The sequence below is a fragment of the Anser cygnoides genome, chromosome 2, assembly GCF_040182565.1.
Source record: "Anser cygnoides isolate HZ-2024a breed goose chromosome 2, Taihu_goose_T2T_genome, whole genome shotgun sequence".
NCBI classification, from domain to species: Eukaryota; Metazoa; Chordata; class Aves; order Anseriformes; family Anatidae; genus Anser; species Anser cygnoides.
In genome coordinates, this window is record NC_089874.1 from 40,998,183 (window position 1) to 41,010,608 (window position 12,426).

Sequence of the window (12,426 nt, forward strand, 5' to 3'; positions counted from 1 at the left end):
GCCACCCCACCATCACCTTCCCTCCCCCTGCCCTGTCCCTGCTGCCTGTTGGACAGCTTCAACCCAGATGGACATTGACACCAAAGTCTGAAAACCTGACAGCTGTAGACCCCAGGCTATCCAGGCACAGCTGAGGGCTTCGGGGCCCTTGGCTCTTGGGGAGCACACCCTACCCGCTGGCTTCAGCAACCACCACGGAGCCACTGGCCCAGAACATAGGGGGCACCAGGGAACTGCCCCCCTGCGTCTAACACTGGCTTATCTCACCCAAGAGGTTTTGAATTGAATTTTTCAATCAGAATTGTAATATTTCCATTTAGAATTTCATCCTAGTGCTCCTACCTAGTTCTGTTACCAGAGATAATAAAAATAAAGGAATAAAGCAATATTGCCACGCTGCATTCGACACTGGAGCTGTAGGTATAGGCTGATGATTTAATATTGCGTTTTTACTGTAATGTCTAAAGAATTTTGGCTGGCTGGTAAAGAGGATAGCAGACAAAGGCCAAAGTACAGTTACTCACACCCTGTTTTATGGTTTGGTTTTTCTCATGTTATGACATGAGATGCAAGAAACACAGCACAAAGGTTTCTATCAGCTAGAACAGAGAAATGCATGATTCCTTACAGAAGGAAAATCCACAGTGATATTCCAACAAATATTACTGACTTTATCTTTTGAGATGGTTATGACTATTCAAATATATTCACAAGATATGATATATGCATACACGGAGAAAAACAGAAAAAGCTTGTCAGTCTAGACAATAATTGCAACATACTGAAAATAGTTCAGTTGTAGCATACTATAAACAACTTGAATTTCCTTTTAAAAGTGACTATATTGTTACAGTTTTGTGTTCATTCAAAGACATTACATACAAGTCAGCTAATGCTTACTACAAGGGTGATTTTTTTCCTACTGTTTTCCACAGTTTTAATTTTACAAAATAATTCCTATAGATCAACCTTGCTAAAAATACTTGAAAGCAAAGAAGTAAAAGCCAAAGCTACTCTTTCTGGAGATGTTTTCCAAGCAAAATCCAGGTTCCAGTTCCCTGTATTCTAATGCTGGCAGTCTGTTATTTTTCCTCTAACTGTCTGACCAAGATCCCAAATCTGAAAAAAAATAGCAAGCTCTAAGAATATTCAGGTCTAGAAATGCACGCTACAAAACAAAACAAAACAAACACTACTTTTACTCTACAATAGCCTTCTTTAATTTTACATGTGTTTTAACAGAAAGTGAAGGCAAGGTCAAAACAAATCCAAGAAGGGGGAGCAAGGGGGGGTGGGGCTTTCACAGATTAAACTATTATACACTACAGAATTTTGCATAAACCCATAAATAGGTAAGACAGAAAACAAAAACACATGAAAGAGTTGAAAAATGAAACAATGTAGGTTTTAAGAGCCAAGATTAATCATCCCTATTTTCTTTGAAAAAGAGCATTCCAAAAAAGCATCACCAAAATGTGAGATGCCACAATAAAAAGATGTATTATGTACCAACAAATACTTAGTGTTTGAAGAGGCATCACAAAAACTGCATCAGTCTTGAAATAGGTATTTAATCCCACAGCAGACAATCCTTAGTTTAACTGGGTACAAAGAAAAGTGGCTAAGATGTCAGTTTGTCCATATTCAGCTTAGAGAAATATGCTTTATTTTTATTTATTTTTTGCTGCTGGTAACAAAACCAGAAGAAATGGGATTTTATGTTTAACACAGCATATCTTCGCTGTGTTAACCTGAAAGAACTTCTTATTCTAAATCTCAGCTCCACACACAATGATATTTGTGTGGCAAATATCATGGATAAAAATGAACCTAGTTTAGTCTTTCTGCCAGGACATATCACAGGCAGGGAGTTAACTTTTCACTTTCCCAGTCACAAAATATCAAGTTTTGTTACATTCTTTGAAATGTTAATATTTGATTCCCTTTTAGCATCCTTTACAACTCTCACCTAATTTAAGGGCAATAGGTTATGGTAACTTATATTACTGCCCTGGACACTTTTTTTTTTTGGTATGCTTTTATCTTGTGCCAAAATTGCCTAAGTGCATATGAATTAGGTGGTTTGGTTTCGTTTTTTTTTTTTTTTTTTTTTTGGTTAAGAATATGTCTACATTTAAATGAATGATCTTGCCTTCTGCCTGAACATTCCCCAAGCAGCATTTCTGACCATGTCAGCATCTCGCTATTGTTCCTGTCCGTACCCACCGCATCTGTTCCACAGAAGTCACATCCCCCCCCACCCCCAGCCCCATAAATCACACCGTGTTTTACACGCAAGCCCCTGACGGAACTGAAAGCCTCTGACAGACTGTCCCCGACAGCCCATCGAGAAGGTGGCAGCGACGTGACCCAGGCTGGGCACCGCGTCCGCCCTGCTCTTGCTCTGGCAGAGGGGAGCCCAAGAGATCTCTGCCGCCTTCTGCCTTTCAAAAAGCTTCCTGAATGCCACATCTTGAAGAGCACAAAGAGGAAACGCACATTTAGGAACGGATCCATTGGCTGCAGCACAGCCTGCGGAGCAGCAAGAGAGAAAAAGCAGAGAGAGGACTCACCACGATACATCCGCACGTAGGGAGCACGGGTTTGGTAGCAACCCTCAACAGCCTGGAAGCTGATACTCTTTTTCTCTGGTCTTTTCCTTTCTCAGTCCCCCCCACTCCTAATTTCCCCATTTAAGGCAGAAAATAACAAGGCAGAAGACGCCAAGAGACTTTCATGACATAAACAATAAGGCCTTCCTGTGCCAACATTTCCTTTAAAAACACTTGCCAATAAAGCTCCTGGAGGCCAGTGAGAGAAAGAAATGCCGAAACAGCCGTGACATGAACTTGGCATATTTTCTGACTCACTCACTTCCCTTGAGACAATCCCGCCAAGAGAACGTTGAAGGATAATGGGAAAAGAAAATTTCTTCCACGGCGCAGGGCTCCGGCTACCCGTGCTATACAAGAAAACTGCCAATTAACTTTATTTCTGTTTACCTACAGACGCGCTCATGCAGCCACCTCCGCTGGCATGTTTCCTGACTCACACGCTTGTGTTTGCACATTCATCTTGCAATCCTGATGTCTGAAACAGGCGAGGCGGCTTTTCCTTTTTTTTCCCCTTTAAATACTGAGAATCCCTCACTTGAAATAATTTCTGAAAAGCAGAGAGAATGATCGATAATGTATAGAGGGAAGTCAAACAGCTGGCTGTTTCAACTATTACATCCAATTTTCCTTTTCCCTTATCCCTGCTATTTCTACCTCTTTAGTGCTATTACAATTTTTAAGTGCCAGGCACTCTAGTCTACAAAATATGAAGGATATCTGTATCTGCAAGGTCCTATATCTGGCATGAAAGTTTTTCAAGATCACTTTGCTTTGTTAATCCATCTCGTTTTGAGTAATATCATGCTTCAAAAATGCAGTGGCAGGTTAAGGATCAGAAATTGGAGTCCCTTTGAAAACCAGCATCCTGCAGGCACAGCCGCACGGTCACTCACTTGCTCCCGGGGTCAGGCTGTCCCTCGTCCGAAGTTTCTGTCTCTTTGGGGAGGGGGTGTCTGATTACAGGTCTCAGCGCTGCGATGGGGAGATGCCTCCTCTTCCTCTCACACACATCCAGTTGTGGGGACCCCGTGAAGCTCCAGCCGCCCCAGAGAACGGACCTCGCATCCCGTCACCGCTCACACTCACTCCCAGTGTCTGAGAAGGCAGCCGAGGCTGCCAAGTGCTCCGCACTCGGCTGAGGGTTGTTATTGTTGCTGGGGTTTCTTTGGTTTTGCATTCGACTTCTTAGATTAGCATCAGGGTATCGCATATCAAAATAACCACTAGTGAGGGTTTGCTGGCCTGCTCAGAAGTGAGGGTTCACCATACCTACAGCTGCATAATTTCACCGTAATGTAGTCTGAGATCATACCCCCCTTGTTTTTTACTCTCTAATAACTTGCTTGCTTGCTGCTCTAGCGCTTTGCCTTGTATTGTGCTCAGCCAGCCTCCCGATGATCCTCTAAGAGCCTGCCTACCCTTGAAGACCCTCAGCAATTCCTTCCAAGCCACCTTTCCTCCCAGGCCACCAGAGCTGCTCTTCTCATGGCACTGCTCGATCTACCCCTGAAAATCTGCTGATACAGCAACAGCACCTAGTGGTCACAATTTACTTTTTTTTTTTTTTTTGGCATTGCTAGCTAGCATGGCTCTGCTTGCAAAATACTGTAGCATGCTCTAATGTGTATAATCAACGGTATGATTTATCTGCCGGCTCACCTTTACTCCTGCTAAGCACCTTGTCAACATGCGCATGTAGTGCAGGCCTCTTTTCTCTTAACCAATTTTTCTGTCCGCTGGCTAAGCTAACACTGGTTCGTTTTTAGGCTTGTTTTCATCAAAACCTGAGAAAAGAGGTGTTTTTTGTAACGACACCACGGCGAATCGTCTGTGGTTGGTTGGCAAACTCCAAAATTCAGGGCTGGGACAGAAATATTCAGAAAAGCTGACTTGCTCAAGAAATGAAAGCCCTTCTGACAATCTTCCAGAGAACCCCTGAGGAAAAGGGAGGGAACCAGAGAGACTCAAGGAAAATGGATGGGAGCCCAGCGTGGAGATTCAAGCCAGAGCGGTTCCTGGCCAAGAAGGAAGGCTGGCAAGTAGACAAATACAGGCTTTCATAGGCAGCATTGTAAACAAGACATTAAAAATATTAATCCATTTAGATTTCAAGCACCAAGATGAGATTTACTTAAGAAGCAGAATTATGCTGGTAATGGCTCCTCAAACATTTCAGCTGAATGTCAAAACTTTTGCTCAACTGTATCAAGTGAAAATACAGGGAGCTGTTGACGCTACAATATTCAGACAGTCAATCCTATGGCAGAGCTGGAAAAACACAGGGGAAGGCAAAGGAACGCTTCAGCCTTGGGCAGAAACTCAAGCCCTCGCAAGGAAACTGCATTCACAAATCATTTTTACCTTCATTTCTGCACCAAAATAATAAACCAAAGGAGTGAGATAGTTTCTCAAAACCAAACTTCCTTGCAGAAATTTTTTCAAATAAAACACAGATTACCTCTAATAAAATCCTTTGTTTTCAAGTAGGAATGGTCACCTAGAACAGAATGTCTTTCCATATGAAAGTTCAAAAATAAAAACGGGGGGATAGAGAAAAAAGTATTAGGTGTTCAAAGTCTATTTGAAGTTCCTTCTTTCCTACTGGAGCCATTATGTCTTCCCCTTTTCCAATAGAAAAGGCACATTTACTCTAAATGATTTTTTTTTTTAAAGTCATTAGAAATGTCATCTTCACACAAAGTAAACAGGCATTTGGGACAACTCCGAATCCATGCTGGCTACCAAAGCACAGAAAGCCTGAGACACAGAAGACGTACGTGGTTTTGGTGAACATGGTTAAGCGTTAAGTCTCCTCAAGCTGGACGTGGCCAGAAGACTCACAGGACATCTTCTATGTGCTGGTGAGCAGGGTTCACAAGCTGGTGTACTGAGGGGCAAGCACATTGGGGGGGGGTTACCTGGCACACAGGTTATGAAGTAAGTGCCTTAAACCATGAGAAAAACATGGGCTGCAGTCACTGTACAGGATTTGGGAACAGGGAGTCAGGAACAGAAAGATTCCTTTTCCTAGATTGAAGGAAAGACCAGTATTTCTTGAATCAACCGGGCTGTCCCTTCTGTGAGCCCATTTACTGTGCCTCTGCTCAAACAGGTCATTTTCCCTCTCAGTAGGGCTCATGATCATTGTAAAACGCCAGGCGCAGAGTGAGATATCTCAGATCAAAGCACTAGAAGTAGCCTAAAGTAAAGGCTAAAATTCTCCATTATAAGAAGCATTAACTTAGTAACAGGGATAGAACAGCATCCTATCTCTTGCAACCAAGGACACATTATATACCCCTCCAAATTATGCTTCTTATCAGGTTCCTCAAAAAACAGAAAAAAAGAAAAAAAAAAGAAAAAAAAGAAAAAAAATAAAAAAAGAAAGAAAAAAAAAAAAAGAAAAAAAGAAAAAAAAGAAGAAAGGAAAGAAAAAAAAAAGTAAGCTCTTTTCACTACTTATATCTTTAGCCACCCACAGACTTATCTCAAGCTTTCCACAGCATTTGAAATGGAAGATCTGAGAAAAGGAAAACCTCAAAACGGGGTTAAAGAAGGAATAACTTCATTCTTGTTAGAAATGAAAAAAAAAAAAAGATCAATGTTTAAAGAATCTGAAATTTTATAACATTTTAAAGATTTAAATGCAAATGCAAGTAGCAACACATGAATTATAGAAATTCTGTAGCACTGCTCATCTTATGAATCATACCATGAGATTTGCTTTCTGCACTCTCAATGTAACCAGAATGAAATACTGGCATCTGAGATATCTTGAAGTGATATACAAACAGCACATTTAATAAAATGCTAAGTAATTAAAATTAATGCTATCTGAGATACATCTGTTTCAAAATGTTCTAGTTGATGGTATTTTTATTAAAGCCCATTACATACCACAACCAGTGCAGCTTCATAGTCTGGGAAGTCTTTTTCATCATTCAAAAGGAAAAGCCATGAGCGAAACGCTCCTTAGCAAACAGGGCCTCGCACACCAAAGCTGCAGTATTATCCTGGCTTCCTTACATATTAAGTATAGGACTATGTTCAAAGTAAACATGTGGTCATAATTAAATAATAATTATGACTAACATTTGTGTAACACCATTCATCCACACAGTTTAAAGCACAAGGTAAACCTATAAACAATGGGTCTAATCCTGCATGCTTTACTCATATAATACCACTCAGTCCAAATAGCCTATGTAGATCTTGTCTACACAGACTTAATTGTTCTCAATTACCTCCATGTCTTAACAGTCATTCCACCCTGTCTTGTTTCCATTTAGCTTAATTCGCTCACTGCTTACCACAGGTGGATGCCATCACACCGTTCTCACTGATTTAACATCACTTTTACTACATGGATCCTACACTGCTTTCAAATCTCAGCACAGCCTCACACCTCCTACATGCTTCTGATAAGACAAACATTCTTTTGCAGATGGGGAAATTCACCTGTTCTTACCATGCTTAAAGGACTGATCATCATCCTGACCTGTATCTGTAAACTCAGGACGTACAATTTCTATTCTCATACCTACATCACACAAATAGCCTTCTTCATGCATCACAGTCCAAAATAAAACCACAGGAAATGGTTAAGAACAGGGGAAAATTCTACAGTTCCTAAAAATATAATATATTTGGAAGCAGACACGCTAAATCCACTTTTATGCATCTGCGGTACAAACGATGTCTGTTACGGAGAACCGATGTTGCTCAACAAGTTAAAAATTGGAAAGAACTTGTAGACCTTCCTGACATTTTGGTGTCAGTCTGGTGTGACGGTCAAACAGCTGGAGAACAAGGCTGGAGACCTGGAGTACCTCAGTCATATCTCATTCGGGCTCTGCTATGGACAGTTCTTTCTTTGCTTCAGCTGCAGTATCTGTAAACTAACCCACCATCCCTCCCTCTGATGGATCTTTTGGAATTCATAAAAGTCTTTATGGCCCTTTGAAGACAAATACTGTTTACTAGTACTAGCTATTATTTAGCTTTTATCACGTTTCCCTGTCTGCCTTAAATTTCACAAAGAAAGCCACTGTCACATCTCACTTGCACCTTGATTTAGTATATTTTCCTTCCATTTTCATCTTTCTTTGCAAGAGATATGCTGAATTTTAGCTTTTATTTGTATTCCATGTAACTTTGGCATATGTCTGAAAAGATTGTATTTTTTTAGTATCAGACAAAAGCACTTCAAAATGTTATTCACTACTGAATTGCCAACAAAGCTCACATTAGCACAACAGGGAAACAAAGTTATTTCTTCCCCTTAAAACCTCCTAACAGGTTTAGGTACTTCTGTGATTTGTCCATTCAGAAAAAATCGCAAGAATTGCCTTACCTAGGAACAACTTAGTTGAACCTTAAACAAATCTAATGGCAAAACAGAAATCCTTACAGTATAAGAAACCTTGCAGAAGTCACTGCAACTACGTGCGCACTGTGTAAGGACCTCTCATGAATCCATGAGAAGCTGTAAGGTTACCAGCTAAGCAGGACACAGCTCTCCTTGTTCACCAGTAACACCTCCAGCTCTGCACTCTTCATCCTGTATTGTGTCTGTGATATAAAAGACTGGAGTGAAAATATGGACATTAGTGGTTTAATCCACGGTACATTAACAGCTGAGTTTTCATATGTGTTGCCAGGGATGCGCTGTATCAAAGCGCATTGCCTCCGTTTGTGAGCCGGCTGGGGATGAAGAGGTTTGCGTGTCCCGTCCCTGGTACCCTCTGTCAGCACGGACCAGCAGTGGGCAGGGGAGTGCTCTCACCCTGTCCGGACAAAAAAGCAGCAAAGTGCTACGCCAGCTCCTGCCAGGATGCCCACAGCAGCGCTCCTGCTCCACGGCACCTTCTCACTTACTGCCGTGCTGCCCAGGGCAGGATGGCAGCTGCAAACGCCGGGCAGTCTCTGTCCCCTGCCATGATCTCAACAGATGCGGAATTTTTTAGGCTCAACCTTTAGTCGAGGCAGAGAAACCAGTAGCAGCTCCATTCAAAACTGTGCTGGAGCCTCCTCTGCTCCCTGTCTGTGCCCTTGTTTTGGTGTCAGGCCAGCAAGAGCCCAAGCCCCTGCCGACAGGAGCACCTCTGGCACCCTGATGCATCGCAGGGCAGGCAGACAGCGCTCAGCCTGCCCAGGGATGGGTGTCACGCTGCTGAGCACTGCAGAGCTGCCTGGGGACAGAGACCCTCAGCACTACCTCTTAGCAAATCTACACTCCTGGAGGATTTGCCCACAGTAAGACACAAGCGACGCCACGCTCGATGTAAGCCACCAACGCACCACTCGGCACTGGAACAACTCATGCAGGGCTTTCCTACGGTCTTCCCGTGGCACTGAATTTCAGCCAGGAGGGCTGGGAAACCTGAAGTGAAAATGGACAGTATATTAAATGAAAGCACACAAGGTAAACAGGCTTGGTCTTGAGTATAAGGTAGTTATCAGATTTGACACCACAGCTGGCCAGCCCATGACTATAATTCACTAGCAGTGGTAACTGGCACTTGCTTTGGAAGTTTCTGTGTTTAATACTAGAAACACAGAATCAAATCCGCTTGAGTACACAAGGTGAACTCACCAAAACAGCCAAAAGTTTTAGCTTACATTACTATGGTCTACATAAATTTCAACAGCCCAGGAGTGTTCCTGATAGGAAAAGCAGCAGTGCCAGAGCATAAGAACCATTTCAGGCATCTTAGCTAAATGCTCCTGAGTCAGAGTTGGATATAAATGCATTTAGAGGGGATACAAAAAAATGTTCAGGAGCAGAAAGCAAGTCAAAACTTTTTCCAAATCCAATTAGGACAAACAGAAGTACCAACCTCATTTTTTCTTTCATTTGAAATCAGTCACTTCTTACTGCTGTAACTGCATCTCACTATCGCTCCCGTAATTTATTTATCATATGATTCACTTACACACATACCCTGATACTATCTGAGTTTATCGTACCACTGATTTTAAAATTTCATATCCTGTTATTCTGGGGCTCTTGCTTCCCTGAAGATGTAGTACTCCAAACCTCTGCTAGCAAAAAGGATTCTCAACAACCCCACGGTTCACATTTCTGACATGGAAGTAAATCTAGTGCACAGGAAAAATGCAACTAATATCAAAGCATTTCTTCAGACCTGACCAAAATGCTGGTTGCATTTAACACTAAACAATAAACAGGCAGAAGTCACTCTTCTAAGAGACAGGACATATCTGAGTGTAAAACACAGGCTGGATTCTGAAGAGATCCTTCTATTAGTCTAATTTCACTGGCTTGGAAAAATTTTTTTTAAGCTGAGATTATGCTGAGATAGAGACCCAGACTAGGTACGAGTCCCACTCAGTTGTCCACACATGACCTCTAGTATCCTCCCTGGCCTCTGTCAGCTGCTCTGGACCTAGTGGGAGGTCACGTGTAGCATCAGCCAGGCTAGATACCAACTTTTGGAAATCCCTACACGAACCGATTTGCTCATTCTAAAACATTTTGAACCCGGACAATGTTTTCCCTCCAGTTTCAGGTGGGTTGGGTGTTAGGACCCTTATGGATCCAAGGCATATTTCCAACTTCTGGAGCACTGCAGTGATTCCTGCAGATCTCAATTTCTTAGCAGAGCATGTGGGGTTAGACAATTAGCTTCATCTAAGAATCTGAGGTGAACAGGGATATTTCCATACTCCACAAGCTTTGAGACCATCTTCTTCCTGGGGTGCACACATGCAGCAACAACAACAAAAAAAATCCACCAGCATCCTTGGGCAATTTCTACTACACTAGGATCTAACAGAGATCATTGACCATGTAGAAATGGCAATTCCTTGCTATCTGTCCTTGAAATGCTGCATATCATGACACTTCAAACCTTCAAATTGAAAAAAAAGGGTAACCTGATGAGGTTCTTTCTCTTTGCATGGGTGTATTTCATCTTGAAGCTATAAATAAACCTTCCTTTCACTGGAATTGCTTTTTAACAAGACACGTTTCCTTTTTCCAAAAAGGACATGTAAACATTAGGCTAAATTTTCATACAAACTATAAAATGTGATGCTTCTACCTTATAGCTGCATCACCTTCTAATAAATGGTACGCAGCTGTGGGAGGGCACTTTCTGAAGGGAGGAAAGCCCCAGGAAACAAAACGCTCTTAGTAGAATGCTGAATGGTTTCATTGAGTATTTTTAGTCCGGCCTCCTGAGATGCTCTGCAAACATTTGCAAAACTCTAAAACAGAGCCAGGGTTATGTCACTATCTTCGGTACAAATAATTTGTCAGGAACTATTTTGTTTTGGCAAAAAGATATATCAAGAGAGGATGAGTGAACTGGCTTGTTTTCTTTTGGATTAAAATTGTTTGTCAACTGAAGGCTGTCTTTATGAGGAGAGAGTAAGGTGCCAAGAAGTACATTTCACCATGCCAAAATTAAAGGGAGGAGTTCAGAAACAGTCTTTTATTACCTAATTAGTTTTATCAAATGACACAGATCGACTAACAGGAGATAACTAATAGGAAAAAGGGGTCTAATGAAAAAGTAAGTTATCAGCTGGATGCTCTCCAGAAAACAATTATCTCTCTAGGTAAACAAGTACTGCTGTTGGGAGGTCAGACACAAAGTGCAAGGAATGGAGGTCTTCTCAGGATACCAGCCCTCAACGGAACTGAAAAGGAGGGAAAAAAGCAGTAGCACAAACTACACTGAGAAAAAGGGATGACCTGTTATGAAAAGGATCTAATATCTTTAGATACATTTATTCCTATATGGCCTATATTCTACCAGTCTGTTTCGTCTTTGTTATTTTTTTAAAATACAAATCAAGTACAGTTTGCCAGATTAGTATCTCTATTCAAAATGAAAATTAGGACTACAGTAAGAACAGCCACATTCACCTGCTCAAGAACAAATTACCAGGATAGCATTTTACAGCTAGCAGGGAATGAAGGCTCACAGATCTTATTTTATCTTGATTGACCCTGTAATAATGGAAGGGATGATCAAAAAAAAAAAAAACAACAATACTGAGTTTTAGATAATATTCTGCTTTACCCAGAATTGCTGAATATTCTATCTGGAAAGTATTTCAAATATACTTACATTTCCTTTTCATGATTTTTCCCATTGCACGACCTAAGCTAGTCAGACAATTCCAGCTCAGGTGGTTCACATTCAGATTACATCAACTTTTAATTCCTAATTTGAACAATATTTTCATGTTTCCTATTCTTACTTGCTTATCTAGTATATACCTACAAATATGCAAAAGCTGTCTGATTATTTTAGCTAGTAAAATGACACCAGACACATGTAACAGCATAAAGACATTTAAAAAGTCTTGCTGGAAAAAAAAAATAATCCCCAAATAAGGGTTTAATTGACTAAAGATTTGTGCCCCCCAGAAGCTTGAAGAGAAGCAACATCAATTTTTATGAACATTCTTTGAGAATTATAAGTGATGCAACAGAAGAGTTTTATTATGCTATTCTTTCCCTGCACCCTCCCTCTTCCTCCATCATCACTTAATCTGAAAACAGATGGGGCAAAGAATTTGTGGGAAAGTGCAGACCCCATCTATTGGGGTGTACAGTTTGCTGCAGAACAGTGGGGACCACAGGGAAGTTTTAAATATGCAATATATGTAATAAACTGTAGCAAGGAATGCTAGAAACAAAACTATTGAAGGAACCTAAGAATCAGCCATTCCAAATGAAAATACCAACCACCGCCACCCAGAACTATGTTAAGAACAGGCATAAGAGGTTTACGAGGCCCTAACACATCCTGGGCAGGGCTGGATGATACTGCTG

The 12,426-nt window shown here is 41.3% G+C and overlaps 1 protein-coding gene across 5 annotated transcripts in view; it reads right to left on the reverse strand.

Annotated features, from left to right (window-relative positions):
- The window catches only part of THRB (thyroid hormone receptor beta), a 166,852-nt gene that overhangs the window by 76,359 nt on the left and 78,067 nt on the right, over positions 1 to 12,426 (reverse strand). Inside the window, exon 1 of one of the 5 annotated variants that reach the window (XM_013171996.3) lies at positions 2,574 to 2,686. The exons of the other annotated variants lie outside the window; for them this stretch is intronic. The gene's annotated coding sequence lies outside the window, so the exon portion shown is untranslated. Of the gene's footprint in view, positions 1 to 2,573; positions 2,687 to 12,426 lie in introns of those variants that run through there. 5 annotated transcript variants of the gene reach the window in all.